General features: G+C 36.2%; 1 pseudogene; it reads right to left on the bottom strand.

The window, feature by feature from the left end:
• Nucleotides 1-17,503: 17,503 nt before the first annotated feature.
• On the bottom strand, nucleotides 17,504-17,625 carry LOC129881227 (5S ribosomal RNA; annotated as a pseudogene).
• Nucleotides 17,626-18,641: the final 1,016 nt, after the last annotated feature.

Below are 18,641 nucleotides of genomic sequence, written 5' to 3'. Positions count from 1 at the left end.
TGGTTGCGAATAACACTGACCTAATACATTACAATCACGTGACCTAGGGTCTTGATCCCAAAGAATTAAGTACCCTACACCAGAACCTAGTATCTGCAGAATTAGCCAACTCTAAAATGGTTTCGGTAGGAACCTCGAAAATAGTTCGAGATTCGACAAAAATAAACGACTATGCTACTACACTAAATTCAAATTTCAAACTCAATAGAATCATCAGATTTCCAAAAAAAGTTATTATGATAAAATTATCCTCTCAGACCCATTTTAGGCCTAAAACTCAACCTTTAGCCTAAATTCTCAAAATAAAAACTAAGCTCCCAGGGCTCTAAGTCAACATTAAATAGACCAAACTCAAAGTTTTGGAGTCAAACAAAATTGATGAAATTCTCATCTGACACTCAAATCTTAATTTGTTGACCAAAGCTAACCATCTCAATAGAACTTTCTAATCAAGTCCTCAAATCTCCAAAATAACATCTAATCTAATCGTAAACTATGTCAACTAATCTCATATCATAAATAAAGTATGAAAATGCTACAAAAAAGGAAAAATAGTCATTTCTCATAAAAAGATAATTTCTCAAGAATTGAGATATTATAGAGAACTCTTGATGGACTTTCTTGAACAAAACCTTAGATGCTTGACTTGCGTTTGAGAACTTTCTCTTGACTCGGATTGAAGATAAATATGAGAAAATTGACTTAGGATATGATATTTATACTTTTTAAAATTCAAATCATAGTGAGAGTAGGTAAAATAGTCAAAACAAAGTTGAAAATATCCTTGCTAAGATGTTTTAAAAATTCTGAAAATAATGATGCATGAGTTACACCATGACTCATACCATGAATCGTGGTCTGACTCATATTGTCTATATGAGTTTTGGATTCTCTAAATCCATTTCACGGATCCATAGTATGTGTCATGAAATGCATTCCACAACTCATACTGTAAAGTATTGGAGCATGGATCTTCTAGAAGAGAGTAACTCAGGAATGACTCCAAGACTTGTGGTTTAATACCATGACTTGTGGTATCTTAGGACTAAATATTTCAAATTAAAGCATCTCTTGTAAAATGATTAAAATATTTTACTTTGAAGTTGGATTTACGAACAATTGATGGAGTAGGAAAGAAGTCTCAATTTTTTTTATTTTTTATGGATAGTAAGACAGAAAATGTAAGATCTCAAAAGTTGAAAAGTCGAACGAAAGAAAAAGATTTAGAAAGTGGTGCTGGTATAGTGTTACATGGGGAGGTCTATGGAATAAGAATTTCTATGTCCCGTACGACCACCTGTACAAGAGGACCAAAGATAAAATATTCTTAAGAAAGACTATATTGACGATCATACGATTCGTACAAGGTCCTACGCACTGTAGATCCATCCATAGGAAAGCCCATAAGAAAAGTTACAAAGAAAGGGGTTATATGGACCCTTGTATGGACCGTTAAAGCAAACAGGTCCGTAAAGGGTCCCATCGAAGTGAGCTTGAGAAGTGAAACATTTAGGAGAGGTCCCATAAGTCATGAAAACCTTCATGGACTATGTTTTGACCCGTGAACTCGACCCCTAGGAATTAGGGAGATTATACTTCGCGATCCCCCTGTATGATTACTGGGGAGTTACACGAGCCGTAGAAGGGTTCGTGGATATAAACCTCCAGGAACCAGGATCCCCCACCTTTCCATGGACACCTATACGGTTTGTGGAAACTTGTATGGACCATGTAGTTGTCCATATAAGGAATTATTCAGTAAATTTTAAGGGACATTCAAGATTTTTTCCTGTTCTTTTCATATTAATCCATGAGGGTTTGGGCTATTTTCCCAAAACCTATAGCTATCCAAAACCTCTCTCTTAAACACTTCCACTCAAAAATCTTCTCTCTCGAATTCTCTTCAAGGTTTCTTTTCCAATTCCAAGCTAGGGTTCAAGCTTTAAGTCCTTCAATCTCCATTCGTTTTTAGGGCCTTGATTATCCAGGTATGTGAGAATTCACCAATGGATTCCTTTCATCTATTGAGTCCCAAATGAATCTCAACGTTGAAGTTCAATTTCACCCAATTGAATAAGGATTTCATGTCAATTCTTCATAGGTCTTTTCAATCTCAATTTAGTTTATGTTATTCTAATATTATTATGCATAAATTTTTTATGATACATGATTTTCAATTGATTTCATATGGACCCACATTATGTCTATAATTTTCAACTATGAATTATGAACTATGATCATGAAATTGATAAAGAATTTTATGAATGTTTTATGCAAGTGAAGAATTATGTTTCAAGGATATTTTCAAGTATGTATAAATGAATTGTGAAAGGTTTTCTCATAATATGAATGAAATCATGATTTAGATGCTTAGAAAGGTAAGGATGTTATATAAACATAATTTAAGGAGCTACTCTTACATGATTTATGAATGTAGATTTGTATATGTCTATTTCCTTTTCTAATAATTATGATTTTACCTATTCCGTTGGGATTTGACTTAGCACCGAGAGGGCTTGAGGAGGAGGCTTGGTAAGGGAGTCTCTAGTAGGAACTTCTAGTCTCAAACTATGTGCCCTGTAGGTTATCGTAAATTACTTAGCTAGTAGATCCACATATAGCTCATGATGTTAATGATACAGAGAATACCTTGGCAAGTAGCCTCTCATTGTTTTGATGTAGGAATTACATTGGACTCCATGTTATATCTCACATAGTTTTATTGTCGATTACGGTTCATATCCCATAAAATAACAATGTTTTCTACAAGCCCTTAAATGACGTTTTTATGATACATTGTCCTTATTACATGATTTTATGATTTACTTCATGCTTTTCATGATATTTTGGTCATGCATCTTATGTTCATGTTTATTATGTCCCTTGATTCACGTTATACATGATTCTCACATACTTAGTATATTTCATATACTAACGTATATTTTTACTTATATTATTTTATGATATAGGTCACGCCACTCCTACTCATCCCCATGGCTAGTTTAGGATTCGACTTAGAGTTAGCTTATTTTGGTGAGTCATTATGATTCAAAGTCGAACCGACTATGTCATTCTTTGATATTCATACTTATGTACTTCATCTTGTTTGGGTGATCTATGGCTTGTTCTATACCTTCTTCAATATTAGTAGAGGCACTTCTAGACTAGAAGAGTAGTTTTCATTCATTTTGAATGCTATGTTTTGAATTCTCTCATATCGAGATTCTATGTTTTGAGACTATCTTCCACATTTAAGATTTACTTTTGATTGTATGCTATTTTATGTCATCCTATATATTCTAAGAGGCTTGATTGGATTACCTTAGGATTCTAATCATTGTGTTATATATAGGGTCTAGCTTAGGTCATGACAAACTTGCTATCAAGGTATAAGGTTCAAGTATCCTAGTGTGACAGTCATGCTTCGTCGAGTAGAGTCTTGTTTATGGGTGTAATACTCTCCACATCTATGAATAAGAGGCTATGAGACATTTAGGAAACTTAACTTTTTTCATTATTCTTACGTCGTACGATAGAGGCTATGAGGCATTTAGGAAATTTAACTTCTTTCATCATTCTTATGTTGTGCGATAGAGTTGAACTCTCTAAGTTTTCATTCGAACTCTTTTTCTTTGCGATGACAGAATCATGCCTCCTCAAAGAGCCTAAATTAGAAGGAATGTTGATGCGAGTGTGAATGAGGAGCAACAAGCTCACAAGCTCGTATTAATCATTTAGCCAAACAAGTCTCCCTGACTAAATTTCGAATGGCTTTTCAAGTGATTGCCTAAGCTATGGAGGCATAAGACAATTGAGAAATAGTTTCTCCTTTGAACCCAAATATGGGTACGACGGCTACTAGAGTTTGTGATTTTACAAGGATGAACCCTTCGGTGTTTCATGGCTCAAAAGTGGATGAGGATTTACAAGATTTTATAGATGTTATTCATAAGATCATTGAAATCATAGGGGTTAGTATGGTGGAGAATGCAGACTTAACAGAATATAAATTAAAGGGCATGGTCTCAATTTGGTTTGATTAATGGAAGGGTGAAAGAGCTAGGGATGCGGGTCCCTTAGATTGAAAAAAGTTCAAAAATGCCTTTCTTGACCATTTATTTCCCTTTGTGTTGAGGTAGGAAAGTACAAGAGGTTATCAACTTTAAATAAGCTAACATGATCGTGAGAGAGTATGCTTTGAAGTTCACACAATTGTCAAAATATGCTCCATTCATTATTGCCAATTTTGAAGGTCGTATGAGCAAGTTTGTTTTGGGTGTTTTAGATTTAGTGGTAAAAGAGTGTAGAACCTCCATATTGATCAAATATATGGAAATATCAAGGTTGATAACATATGGTGAGAAAATGTAGGAGAAAAAGCTAAAGAAGAAGGCTAGAGAGTCAAAAAGGGCAAGGACCGATGGTAGTGACTATTTTCATTTGAGGTCTAGTAATGGTGGCTATTCTCAGCATCGCCCATAGTTATCCAAAAAAAATCTTCTAGTACTACAACTCCAAATTTCAATAAGGATAGAGTGTCTAACCCTAAGCCTCAAGGGAGTGCTTCAGGTGGTCAGACTATCCCTATATGTAGGAAGTGTGGGAAGAGCCACTAACGGGACTTTTTGGCGGGTTTCGATGCTTGTTATAGTTATGGTAAGATGGATCATAGGGTGAGAGATTGTCCTTTAGTTGCTAGTAGAGGTGGAGGGTGTCTTCCTCAAACTCAGATTACTACTTTCAATCACCCGACTTAGCATGGCTCTACATCAGGTTCTGTTGGTGGCCAGCACCAAAACATATTTTATGCCCTACATACTCAACAAGAGTTAGAGGATTCTCCCAATATGGTAATTGGTGTGTTGCGAGTCTTTCAATTTGATGTTTATGTTTTGTTAGATCCGGGGGCGAATTTATCTTTTGTTACTCGTTATCTTTCCATGCAATTTGACATAAGTCCCTAAGTCTTATTAGAGCCTTTTTCAGTCTATACTCCTATTGGAGATTCAATTTTGGCCAAACAAGTTTATATAGATTGTCGTCTCAGTTTTCCATAAAATTACCTTAGTTGAATTTGTAGAGCTTGATTTGACTGATTTATTTGTTATTCTATATATGGATTAGATTCATGCATACTATGCTTCTATTGATTGTAGAACCTGAGTTTTTAATTTTTAATTCCCTAATGAGCCTATCTTGGACTAGAAGGCTAGGAATTCCGTGTTTAAGGATCAATTCAGCTTGTGCCTTAAAGCTCAAAAAATAATTTCTAAAGGTTGTATCTATCATTTAATACATGTTAGGGATATAAATTTTGAAGCCCCTACTCTTGAGTTAGTTTTAGTGATGAATTAGTTTTTGTAGGTGTTTTCTAATGATTTTTTGGGTATTCCTCTTAAAAGGGAAATAGAGATTGGTATTAATCTTCTTCTTGATACCAACCTATATCTATCCCTCATTATAGAATGACTTTGATAGAACTTAAATATTTACATGATCTATTAAAAGATTTGTTGCATAAGGGCTTTATTATATCGAGTATCTCTCCATGGAGTGCTATGGTTCTCTTTGTTCAAAAGAAGGATGGTACTCTTCGCATATGTATTGACTATCAACAGCTGAACAAGGTCACAATCAAGACTAAGTATCCCATCTCGAGGATTGATGATTTTTTCTATCAACTTCAAGAAGCTAGTTATTTCTCAAAGATCGATCTTTGATGGTTTTTCAGAATTCAATATGGTCACTTTGAATTTTTGGTTATGTTTTTTGGAATAACAAATGCTCCTACAGCTTGTATAGATTTGATGAATAGGGTGTTCAAGAAATAGTTGGATATGTTCGTCATTGTGTACATTAATGATATATTGATCTTTTCTCGGAGTGAGGATGAGCATTTCGATTATTTGAGGATTATCTTGAAAGTTCTCAAGGATCTTCACTTTTTTTGCTAACTTTAGCTAGTGTGAGTTTTTATTGAGGTCGGTAGTGTTCCTTGGTAATATTGTCTCTAGTGATGGTATTCAAGTTGATTCTAAGAAAACTGAGGTAGTGAAAAATTAGCCTAGACCTCTATCTTCTTCATATATTCAAAGTTTCTTAGATTTAGCTGGTTATTTTAGACGATTCATGATAGGGTTTTCTTCTATTGGTTTGCCTTTGACTACATTTACTAAAAAGAAGCTGAAATTCTAATGATTTGAAGCATGTGAGAAGAGTTATTTAGAGTTGAAAGATCAACTTACTTCAGCCCTGGTGTTGACACTACTGGAAGGATCCGATTGATTTGTTGTATATTATGATGCTTTGAGGATTGGTCTTGGTTGTGTTTTGATACATAATGGTAATGTGATAACTTATGCTTCTAGGCAAGTTAAGGTGCATAAAAATAACTATTCAAATCATGATCTGGAGTTAGCAGTGAGTGTGTTTGCTTTGAAGATTTTGAGACAATATATCTATGGTTTCTATGTTATGTATTCACCAACCATAAGAGTTTTCAATATATGCTCAAGAAAAAGTATTTGAACCTTCAACAAAAAGATGACTTGAGTTGTTAAAAGACTATGATATGAGTGTGTTGTACCATTCGAAAAAGGCAAATATGGTTGTTGATTCTCTTAGTAGGCTGTCCATGAATAGAGTTACCCACATGGAAAATTAGAAGAAAGAGTTCGTGATGTTCATAGACTTACTTGTTTGAGTATTTGCTTGGTTGATTCTGAGGATGGTGGTTTGGTTATCTAAAATGGTTCAAAATTATCTCTTGTGTTGGATTTTAAGGGAAATCAAGATAATGATCCAACTTTAGTTGAGTTGAAGAAAGTGGTTGCTGAAAAAGACATTGAGTCTTTCTCCTACAGGGAAATGATGTACTTCATTAATAAAGTCTATTGTGTGTTCCCAATATTGATGTCTTGAGGGAATAATATTGTCCAAAGCTCATAGCTCCTGATATTCTATTTACTCGGGATCCACCAATATGGATCGTGATTTAAGGGAGGTGTATTGGTGGAATGACATGAAAAAGAATATTATGGAATTTGTAGCCAAGTGCCCTAATTGTCAGCAAGTGAAGGTTGAGCATCCAAAAATGGGAGGTTTGGCTCAAGACATTGAGATTCCTAGTTGGAAGTGGAAAGACCTGAATATTGACTTCATTATGGGTATTCTTCGTACCCATAGGCGAGATGATTCAATTTGAGTTGTTGTGTACCTAATGACTAAGTCGGCTCATTTTCTTCCTATTAATACTTCCTAGTCAGTCGAGGATTATGTTAGACTTTCATTCGAGAGTTTTTTTATACTTTATGAAGTTTCGTTGTATATCATTTTGAACCGAGGTACTCAGTTTACATCTCAAGTTTGGTAGTCATTTCAAAAAGGTTTTAGTACTCAAGTTAAGCCTAGTTTAAGTCTTCACTCTTATCACGACCCAACCCCGTAAGCCGCGGCTGGGGTCCGATCTGAACCCCGTATACATGTCTATCTGATGTGGTCGAGTCGAACTAAAAATAACATAATACAATGCAATGGAACCCTATTGGCTGATAATATTTTCATAAACCAGTAGCCTTTTTCATTTGTGTCACATCATGAAAAGGCAAGCCACCCAACAAGGTTGTCATAACATAATAATATGTACAATACATCATATAAACCCAGCTGAACCAAATTGACATACACAACCCACATACACATATCTGCAGACCTCTAAAAATATTAACGACATCATATGGTGGGACAGAGCCCCTGTCATACCCCTGGATAAACAAAACAATAATATACATCAGCGGCCAGTTCCAAAAGCTAGGTTCTGATACAATGGAGCCTCTTCTAGTTAAGCTGAATGGAATCCTAAGCTAACAGACTCCCAAAACCTGTATCTATACCTGTGGGAATGAAACGCAGCCCCCGAGAAAAGGGGGTTAGTACGACATATATACTGAGTATGTAAAACATAACGTAATACAACTGGAAGTATCTCTGAAATAGAGAATCATGGGATAAAATATCAAATCAGAAACCTGTACCTATACTAAGTGAATCATAAAAGTATGCATGCTCAAAATATACAATATAGCCGGCCCCATCAGGGATCCGATGAATCATATCTGTTAGACCATCATAGGCTCGGCGCCGTCACCACCTTATTACAACACATCATTAAATATATACATACGTATCCGACCCTCTAGTGAGGGACTCAGTGAGTTTTTTATGTCATTGGATTATCATGTCCTCGTATAGTGTACCCGGCCCTTTAATGAGGGACTTGGTCGATAATGTAGTGAACTGTGCATGAGAACATACCCTGGACCGGGACTCAATGATAAAAGGGTTACCATATTCACGAGTAGAGTAGTGAGTAACTATATGCAATTTAAATCATTATCAGAGACTCGATAGAATAAAAAAGTTAAGCTTTTGCCTGAGGACCCAAGTAGTAGTGTAGTCATCTTGACTACCCTCTAAATGCCATTATAGGCTATACCAATTGTAACCTCGGGGACCCTAGACATGTACCAACGTAAGGCCAAGTCGCTTATGGAATCAGAAATACTTTTTATCATATAGTCTTTAAGACTTGGAGCCTATACATTTGGTACCTCTTTAACACATAGAAGTTTCCAGGGAAATATCTCAACTACTATAGGAGTTCAATATTCAGAAGTAAATAAGAGATGCTTAAGAATGGAATTACCCCGGAGCTCATATCATATTTAACTTACAACTAGGACATGCCAAAAAAAGAAAGAGAATAAGCTTTATTTAGTCTATACTTCCCTTCATGTGGTCATCATGTATATATTTCGTACCCGGCCCATCTTGGGGCTCGGTAAACAACTATGGCATCATAATCTCATTTTCTTGCCATGTACATATCAAGAGAAAGGAGAGATAGCTTTCAACACACTACTTTTTAACACGTAGAAGCCTTGATAGGCAATACTCAATTTTTGCAGGGGTTCCAATACCAAGCAGTGGACAAGAATTATGAGGCATACTTGGAATTCTGGGAATGTAATTATCCCCACATTTCACATACAATTCACTTATGGCTAAGGCATGCCAAAAGGAAAGAAAGATAGCTTTACATACCTCTTACGAGTTACTCTTTATCACATTCGCCTCATCGTCCTTTGAACTTATTCAACACGGAAGCAATACGAATATCAACCATCCTTAAATTTTCATCATCTTAAGTTGCACATGAGTATTCATAGAACTCATTTTCTCATTTGTCTTCTCGACTAGTTCTTTAGCTAGTTAAGGAGTTAACGAAAATTGGGCAGCACCTCTCCTATACCATGCCCTATCCGAATTTCCAATTACACCCTCATTCACTACATCCAACCAACAACAACACTCTGAAGCATATATACAAGCAATTTATACCAACATTACATAATACAAACTTCCAACGACTCGCTCAAAAATATGATATCCAAAATAGGGTTTCTAGTTTTCATATTGTAACACCTTTAATCATACGTAATGGAGGGTTATGTGGATGCAACCAGAATCAACCCCACCTTCATTATAACTTTTTCCATCCCTGAAACACACCATAACACCACCTACAGCCGCAGCACCATAAGTACAACATTCTACTCGACTTCAATTTAAGCACAACGATTTCACTTTAGGTTATTTCTAATGTCAAGCATATCTATGATATTTTCACATTTACAGCCACTTAAAAAACATATAATACAATTTCTAACAACACCATAAACCCCAAATTGAAATAAAAGGTCTTACCTTACCCGAAATTGGCCAAAACTCGCCAAACTAGCCTCGGAAGTTCCTTGTCGTGCTGAAACTTTAGCGGACTGTTTGTACCACTTCTTCGCTTCCCCAAATTGTGATTTTTGTCTATTAAAATTTTTAATATAACCATGAGATACCTTAAATAATTAATTCATAGAATAAAAGTCGGAGGCTTACCTTTTGGAGACCAAACCCGTAACCCTCTCTCTTTGGCTTTCTAAGTTTTCCTTCAACTTTCTATTATTTGTTCCAAGTGTAAAGATGAAGATATGGTTCCATAGGAATAATAAGATACATATATACTTCTCCATATTGTTGAAGAACACCGTAGATAATTAATTCACGAAGAAAAAGTAGAGAGCTTACCTTGAATTCTTCTAAGCCGTAGCTAGTCTCTCTCTCTCTCACACATTTTCTCTCTTTGTTCTTGGCTGTTCTTGGCTGAATTTTTGGATTAATAATGAAGTACTTAGTCATATAACATACATATATAGGGTGGCTTTGGTGGTGACACATGTCATCCCCATAGGGTGACACGTGTCCAGTCCCTATTGGGCCACAGATCCATACCTTATCTCCTAGGCTGCCACGTGTCCTTGTGGGGCTCACAACCCAAGCAGGTGGGTCACCTACTTGACCCCAAGCAGATGGGTCACCTTCTGCCAAGTGGCACCTTCCCATGCTGCCACATGGCGCCTCCTCTTGCTGCCACATATCATTCTCCCCTCCTCCTCATGGGTTCGTAATCTCGTCTCAATTTAAGAACCTATGTAATCCTTTCCCTTTAATCTTGGTATGTACCCAAGTAACTTAAGTATGTAAGACTTCTAAGTTAGTAGCTTACGTAGGTAAATCAAGTCCTATGACTCATTACTTGGCCTCCAACTACTTCTGACTTCTCATGACCCTAGTTCCAACCTTCCCTACCATAGGGTATCACATTCGCCCTTCCTTAGAGTCGTTTGATGGTGTCGTAGATTATCCATATCACATGATAACTTCTAAGAAGTTTAGGAGACATTCTGAGCTTAAGCGTGTGGGGTGTAACAACTCTTAGATAGATGGTTAGCCCAAAGAGAATATTTAGACTTTGGAGGATATGTTGAGAGCCAATGTGATCGAATTGAAAGAAAATTGGGATGATCATTTTCCATTTATTGAGTTTGCCTATGACAACAATTATCATTTGAGTATCCAAGTGGCTCCATTTAAGGTATTGTATGGTAATAGATGTAGATCTCCAATTTGATGGTTTAAGGTTGGTGAGGTCTTTTTGGTAGGGCTCTATTTGGTTTTTGAATCTATACAGAAGTTCGGCTCATAAGGGAGTGGTTGAAGACTGCCTAAAACCGACAAAAGCCCTATTCGATGTAAAGAGAAGAGAGATTGCATTTGAGATTGATGATTAAATTTACTTGACAATATAACCTATAAAGGGTGTGATGTATTTTGGAAAGAAAGGGAAGGTTAGAACCCCGATATGTAGGTCCATATTAGATATTGAGATGCATTAACAAGGTAGCTTATAAGTTGGATTTGCCTTCGGAATTGGCATCGGTGCATCGGTGTTTCATGTCTCTTTATTGAAGAACTATATTAGTAGTCCTACTTCTATTATGCCATTGAAAAACTTTGGTGTGAAAGAGATTCCATCCTACGAATAAGTTCCAATTGAGATTTTAGGTCGTCAAGCCCAAAAGTTGAGGAATAAAGAAGTTGCATCCGTCTAAGTTCTTTGGAGGAACCAATTAGTTGAGGGTGATACATGGGAAGCCAAACCTGATATGATGTCTCATTATCCTAATCTCTTTTCCTCCATTTTATCTTGAGGTATTACGTTTCCTCATGTGTACTCCTTTGAATTGATGTGTTTCAGTAGCTCTCATATTTTTATATGAATACATGTTTAATGATATGAGTTTCAAAGTCATGTTTTACCTGAAGTTGATTACACCTTGGTTTATTTATTTTTATGTGTTGTTGCATTCATGTTGGGTTGTTATATCTCTTTACCTACTCTATTTATGCTAGTTTGAGTCCTATTCGAGGACTTAATTTCCGAAGGGGGTGATATTGTAAGATCCCCTAAGTTGAAAAGTCAAAAGAAGGTAAAAGTTATAGAAAGTAGTATTGGTACAGTGTTCCACGAGGAGGTTTATGGACTGTCGAAAGTTCCACGGCCCGTAGGACCACCCATAAAAGAGGCACAAGGATAAAATATTGTCAATGCAAACTATATGGATAGTCATACGAGTCGTACAAGGTCTTACAAATTGTAGACCCATCTGTAGGAAAGCCTACCTGAAAGGTTGTAGATAAAGGGTTTATGGACCTTTGTACGGACTGATATGGCAACTCAAGTTCATAGGCCACCTTACCAATACGCCTTAGGATCCTATAAGGTCCTACATACCGGGGACTAAGCTTCCCCTTCTTTCTAAAATGCATTACCCCTTTCTTGTGTGAAATATTCAAGTAAACCCAATCTTTCTCATTAAATTCAAGTTCTCTCCTTCTAATGTCCAAATAGGACTTTTGACGACTTTGGTAGCCTTTAAAATCTCTCTAATAAGTTTGACCTTTTCCAATGCCTCAAACACTCACTCGAGTCCTAACAAGGCATCCCCTCCCAGTTCAAACTATCCAATAGGTGATCGACACTTTCTTCTATGTAAGGCTTCAAATGGTGCCATCCCGATGCTCGTATGGTGACTATTATTGTAAGAAAATTCAACTAACGGTAGGTGACCATCCGAATTTACTTTGAAATCAAGACATAATTCCTTAACATGTCTCCTGGAGTTTGGATCGTTCTCTTGGCTTGTCCGTCAGTTTGAGGGTGAAATATAGTACTTACCTTAACTTTTGTACCAAGACCCTTTTGAAAGGATTTTCAAAAGTGAGAAGTGAATTGAGTACCCTGATCCGAAATGATGGATAATGGAATACCACATAAATTTACCAATTACTGAATATATATCTTGACATAATCTTCGGCACTATAAGAAGTCTTAACAGGCAGAAAATGGGCTGACTTGGTAGTTCTATCCACTACCACCCAAAGTGAATCATGTTTCCTTAGGATACGGGGCAAGCCTGTTATGAAGTCTATGTTTAAATCTTCTCACATCCAAGTAGGAATTTTAATATCTTGAGCTAGACCTCCCAGTTTTTGATGTTTAACTTTCACTTGTTGGAAATTTGGACATTCCTCCACAAACTTTGTTATCTCCTTCTTCATACCACTCCACCAATAAACTTCCCTCAAATATCCATAAATGTTTTTGGATTATAGATGTATGGAATATCGAGAGCTATGAGCATCACTCAATATCATTTCTCTAGTCCATCAAGATTTGGAACAAACGACCGACCTTGGTTACAAAGTATTCTATCTCCCCCTCATGAGAAAACCTCAATCTTCTTATGACCCACCAATTTCTTCAACTCAACTAAGGTTGGATCCATGTCGTGCTTTTCCTTTACATCCGCTACCAATGATGGTTCGTAACCGTTGTGAAAAAGAATACCACTATCATTAGAGTCACTTAACCTTAACCACAAGTAGACCAATCGGTGCACATGTTTAACCAACTCCTTCTTGTCATCTTCAACATGACCAACACTATTCATGGATAACCGACTAAGAGCATTGATAATAATATTTGCTTTACCCAGATGGTATCACACACTCATCTCATAATCCTTTAATAGTTCAAGCCACCTTATTTGCCTAAGGTTCAAGTCCCTCTGGCTAAACACATAATACAAGCTCTTGTGGTCGCTAAATATGTCAACATTCACCCCATAAATATAGTGACGTCAAAATTTTAAAGCAAAAATAGTTGCTGCCAATTCAAGATCATGAGTTGGATAGGTTCATTCGTGCATTTTAGTTGTCTTGAGGCATATGCTATGACCTTGCCATGTTGCATCAAAACATAACCAATCCAACCTGGGAGGCATCACAATATACCACAAACCCATTCGGACCTTCTGGCAGTGTCAAAATAGAAGCCGATGTAAGACGATACTTCAATGTTTGGAAAATTCTTACATACTTATTCGACCATTGGAACTTCACCTTCTTTTGGGTCAGCTGAGTCAAAGGAGATGCAATAGATGAAAATCCTTCTACAAACCTTCTATAAAACACAGCCAAGCCTAAAAAGCTACGAATATCTAAAGAAGACAATCGCCTAGGTTAATTCCTCACCGGCTTCATTTTTTTTGGATCAACGATGATTCTATCACCAGAAACAATGTGACCAAGAGATTCGACGGACCTGAACCAAAATTCACATTCACTAAACTTGGCGAATAATTGCTTATCTCTCAATGTTTGCAACATAATTCCCAAGTGACCTACATGGTCTCCTTCACTCCGAGAATAAATGAATATTTTATCAATAAAAACCACGACAAACATATCTAGGTACAGTTTGAAAATTTAATTCATCAAGTCCATAAAAATAGCGAGAGCATTAATCAACCCAAACAACATAACCAAAAACTCAAAATGGTTATGCCTTGTTTGAAATGGAATCTTGGGAATATCACACTCCCTAACCCTCAATTGGAGATAACCGCACTGGAGATCAATTTTGGAGAAGTAACTTGCACCTTGGAGTTGATCAAACAAGTCATCTATTCTCGAATGGGATACTTGTTATTTATGGTGATCTTATTCAATTGTTGGTAGTCTATACACATGCGAAGTGACCAATCCTTATTTTTAACAAACAACACGGGAGCACCCCTTGGTGAAATGCTTGGCCTTCTGATATCCTTATCTAACAAGTCTTTCTATTATTTCTTCAACTCCTTAAGTTCTGTCGGGGACATAGAGTAGGGAGGTATAGACATAGTTTGGGTGTCAGGAAGAAGATCTATACAAAAATCAATTTCATTTTTTTGAGGAATATCGGGAAAATCATCGAGAAACACATCAGGAAATTCATTTATAATGGAAACCGACTCAATAGTAGGGGATTGAGAATTAGTGTCCCTAACCCACACTAGATGATAAATAGAACCCTTAGAAATCATTTTGCAGGATTTTAGGCATGATATAAACTGACACATAAATACCAAAAACAATACCCTTCCACTCAAGAACCGGCTCATTTAGAAATTGGAATTTGACCATACAAGTGTTACAACCAATAAATATATAAGAAGAATGAAACCAATCCATGCTAAAAATGACATCAAAATTGATCATGTCAAGTTAAATAAGATCACATAAGATTATTTTATGCAACATCGACATGGGGCAATTTCTATAGACTCTCTTGGCTTGAACCAAATCACCAATGGGGGTATAAACCAAAAAAGGTCTAGCAAGATTTTGGGACATAAATCAAATCTTATAAAAAGGAAAATAGTAACAAAAGAAAATGTGGAACCCAGATCAAGTAAAACATAAACATCAAAGTCAAAGACCTGCAACATAATCGTAATGTAATGTCCCAATTCTTGAGAAATTACTTTTTTGTGAAAAATGAACATTTTTTCCTTTCCCAAAGTGTTTTTCTACTTTATTTGTGATATGGAAATGGCTAACATGATTTCTAATGGGATGGGTGAGATTTTGGCGATTTAAAGCCTTGTGTGGGAAGTTTTGATTAATAGGATTGATATGGTCAACATATTGAGATCCGAGCGTCATATGGGAATTTCATTAATTCTATTGCATTGAAAACACCGAGTTAAGTCTAATTAAGCATTAACATAGAGCTCCAAGACCTTAACTTTCATTTTGGCAAATAGACTAAAAGTTGAATTTTAGGCCAAAAAGGGTCTTAGATGCTAATTTCGTCATAAAAGGCATTTTGTTTTTGAAATCTGACAATTCCTTTTAGTATAGAATGTCAAATTTAGACGATTACATCGATGGACCAATCATAAGTATTTTAGACTTGGAAAATCTGCAGTTTCTAGTTTTCTGGTGCAGGTCATGTTGTTCTTCGCAATCACAAAAAAAATCACTCGATCACGACCTCCCTTTTTATGTGCTTCACAATCGCTACACTTATCACAAGATAGGTGGGAACACAATCGCATTAATCCAATTTCTAGTGCTTCATGATTGCTAAAGTAAGTTAATCACGATCGTGGTGCACAAATAATGCATGAACAATCTCTAGTTTGGGAATCAGTCCTCTTTTTCAAAATTCCACCATTGTTCTTGTTTTGACTCTAGGAGAGGTGATTTTGAGTCGATCATTTGGGTAAGTCCATCTAACAATACTAATTTTTTCTATCCCTTTTATCTTCTTAAATCATTGAAAAATCGATGTTTAAAATGGGAATTTTGAGCATTTTACTCCTAAACCTTAATTTCAGATTTCATTAGGTTCTGATTGATTTCTTGAACAATTTTAATGGGTTTTCAACCACAAACTCCCCTTGATGAGTAGAATAAGTTTTTAAATACAACTCAAGATTCGCCCTTTTTGAATTTTAAGTGATTTTTGGACTATTTTGCCTTCAATGCAAAAACCTAGTAATAAGGGTATCGTTAGACTTATTTTGATTTAATATTTTCATTCTTGATAGTGGGTAATTATTTTGGAGTCGGTATTCATGAGTTGAACTTCGATTAAAGCGTTCGTGTGTAGTTTTGACATTTGAGGTAGGTTTGACAATCTTTCTTCAAGACTGAAATGAGATAATTAGTCAATCATATGTTCACTTTGGAATGGGATTGTAGCATGGTATAAGATTGTTATTTATATATTGATGTCTGTTTGGGGCTTATTTGTGTTGTGTAGCTATGTGAGGGCCTTATTTGCTGTCTTATCCACTTTTGAGAATATGTGATTCATAATTTGCCTGTGAGAGAGGCATGTGGAGACTATTTGACTTATAATACCCACTTGAGGGGTTGAGTTGGAGTTTTTGAGCATACTTGACATTAAAATATTTTCGAAAGAGGGTGAACATATATTTTAATGCATTTCCATCCCATTACTATCAATTATGGGTGAATAGCATGTCTAAACTGAGTTTTGAGAACTTTGAACCTCATATTAGATGTTGAGTAGTATATTACCTCTATGCCATATGTCTTATGATGCATTTATCCTTATTTATTTTATCATTAATCATGAGGGAGTTGAGAAATGCGAGATTCTTTTTGAGAAAGAAAATATGGCACCCTTTTATATCCTTGACCATGAGCTCTGTGGAAAGTTGATAAGATTTTGAGAGTTCCCCATGAGTCCTTCAATAAGTCGAGTTTTACGACTCATTATTCGGTCTCCAACTTCTTCCGAACTCTTATAACTCTATTTCTAATCTTCTCTAATATGGAGTATCGCATTCTTTTTAGAGTTGTTTGATAGCGTTATAAATTACCCGGCTCACATGGTAACTCTTAAGAAGTCTTAAGAAGCTTTGAGAAGCTTTAGGAAACATTAAGAAACTTAAGAAGCTTAAGATCCTTTCAAGAAACTTAAAGAAACTTAAGAATCTTTCACGAAACTCAAAAACCTCTCAAGATACAAAAGTCTTTTAAGGTACAAAAGTACGGGGTGTAACATCTTTCCCCCCTTTAGAACATTCGTCGTCGAATGTGAACCAAAACCTTCCTTCGGATCTTATACCGACTATGTGGAGAGTTTCTCTGTCCCATTGCCATAACATATACTTTCATCGGGCAATCAATATCAGAGTTCCAAAGGTTAGGATTACTTATAGACGTAGGCAATAGGTATGGATACTTGTGTTTCATTTCCTCTTTCACTACCTAGGAGGTTACCCATCCTAGTACTACTCTCGCCCAAGCATGCTTAACTTTGGAGTTCTGATGGGATCCGGTGCGTTAGTGCTGGTATGATCGCATCCATCCCTTAAGGTCTCCACCAATGGTTCCTCACATGGTCTCAGATACCGCAGCTTCTATCTATTTATTGCTGGCCTCGAGATCCATCCATCCCTTATGGGATCTCATTTGAAGTTTAAGCATTTCCATTTACATATGATAGCATCATTTGATATTCTTTTATGCTTGTATTTCTCTTGTCCACTTCCCCCCCTTTAGGGTGTACCCATGTCATCCTCTATTTATTTTCCACTGTACATACGCATATGATTCTGTTCCAACACATTTTTCGTACTGCCCTATGTCTACTCTTTCTGTTAGATCATCTAGACTTTAGGTTGCCCCTATAAGAAATCTTCGTACAATCATGGGGTTCTTAGAATTCTCGATAAGTAGTACATAATTCAGTCCAAGTACTGGTACTTGAGTCATATAACTAATGTAGAAGTTTAGCCAAAGCCACATTTCATTCATCCCAATCAGTACGTTATTAGTGCTTATAATCATGTCTGATTCTCCATTCGGGGGCACTTATACTCTGATGACACATGTTTCACTTTTTGTTATCACCTTTTTTTTCCAAAGGATACCACTTGTTCCTTTAATAATTTCACAATGCCTCAGTTGTTTTGCAATTTTCCATTCCCTATCCTTGAGGGATCCCACTATTTCCAAAGTTGAGGTACATATACACAATACCCCTTTATGCTTCATGAGCTTTCATCCTTATCGCGTACCCGATGCTAACTTCTAGTATTACTCACAATAACATTCTTTAGTTACTTATTTACTAGGTTGTTCGTACTTCCATGATGATCCTCATTATATTCACACTATATTCTGCTCATGATCAATCTCGGAGGGTAATATTTCTTAACTTTTATTCACGATCCTTACTCTGGGCTAATTCCAACTAGTGGAGCAAGCGTACTTAACCCCTTATCCTTTCTCGTCATTCTCATCCTTAATACCTCACATGCTGTCTTAAGACATTCATATCCATCACCATTTTTCTCACCATATTAGTATTGACCATCAA

This window comes from Solanum dulcamara, chromosome 2 (assembly GCF_947179165.1).
Source record: "Solanum dulcamara chromosome 2, daSolDulc1.2, whole genome shotgun sequence".
NCBI classification, from domain to species: Eukaryota; Viridiplantae; Streptophyta; class Magnoliopsida; order Solanales; family Solanaceae; genus Solanum; species Solanum dulcamara.
The sequence above is the reverse complement of the archived record's forward strand: the minus strand, read 5'-3'. Positions and strand labels throughout refer to the sequence as shown.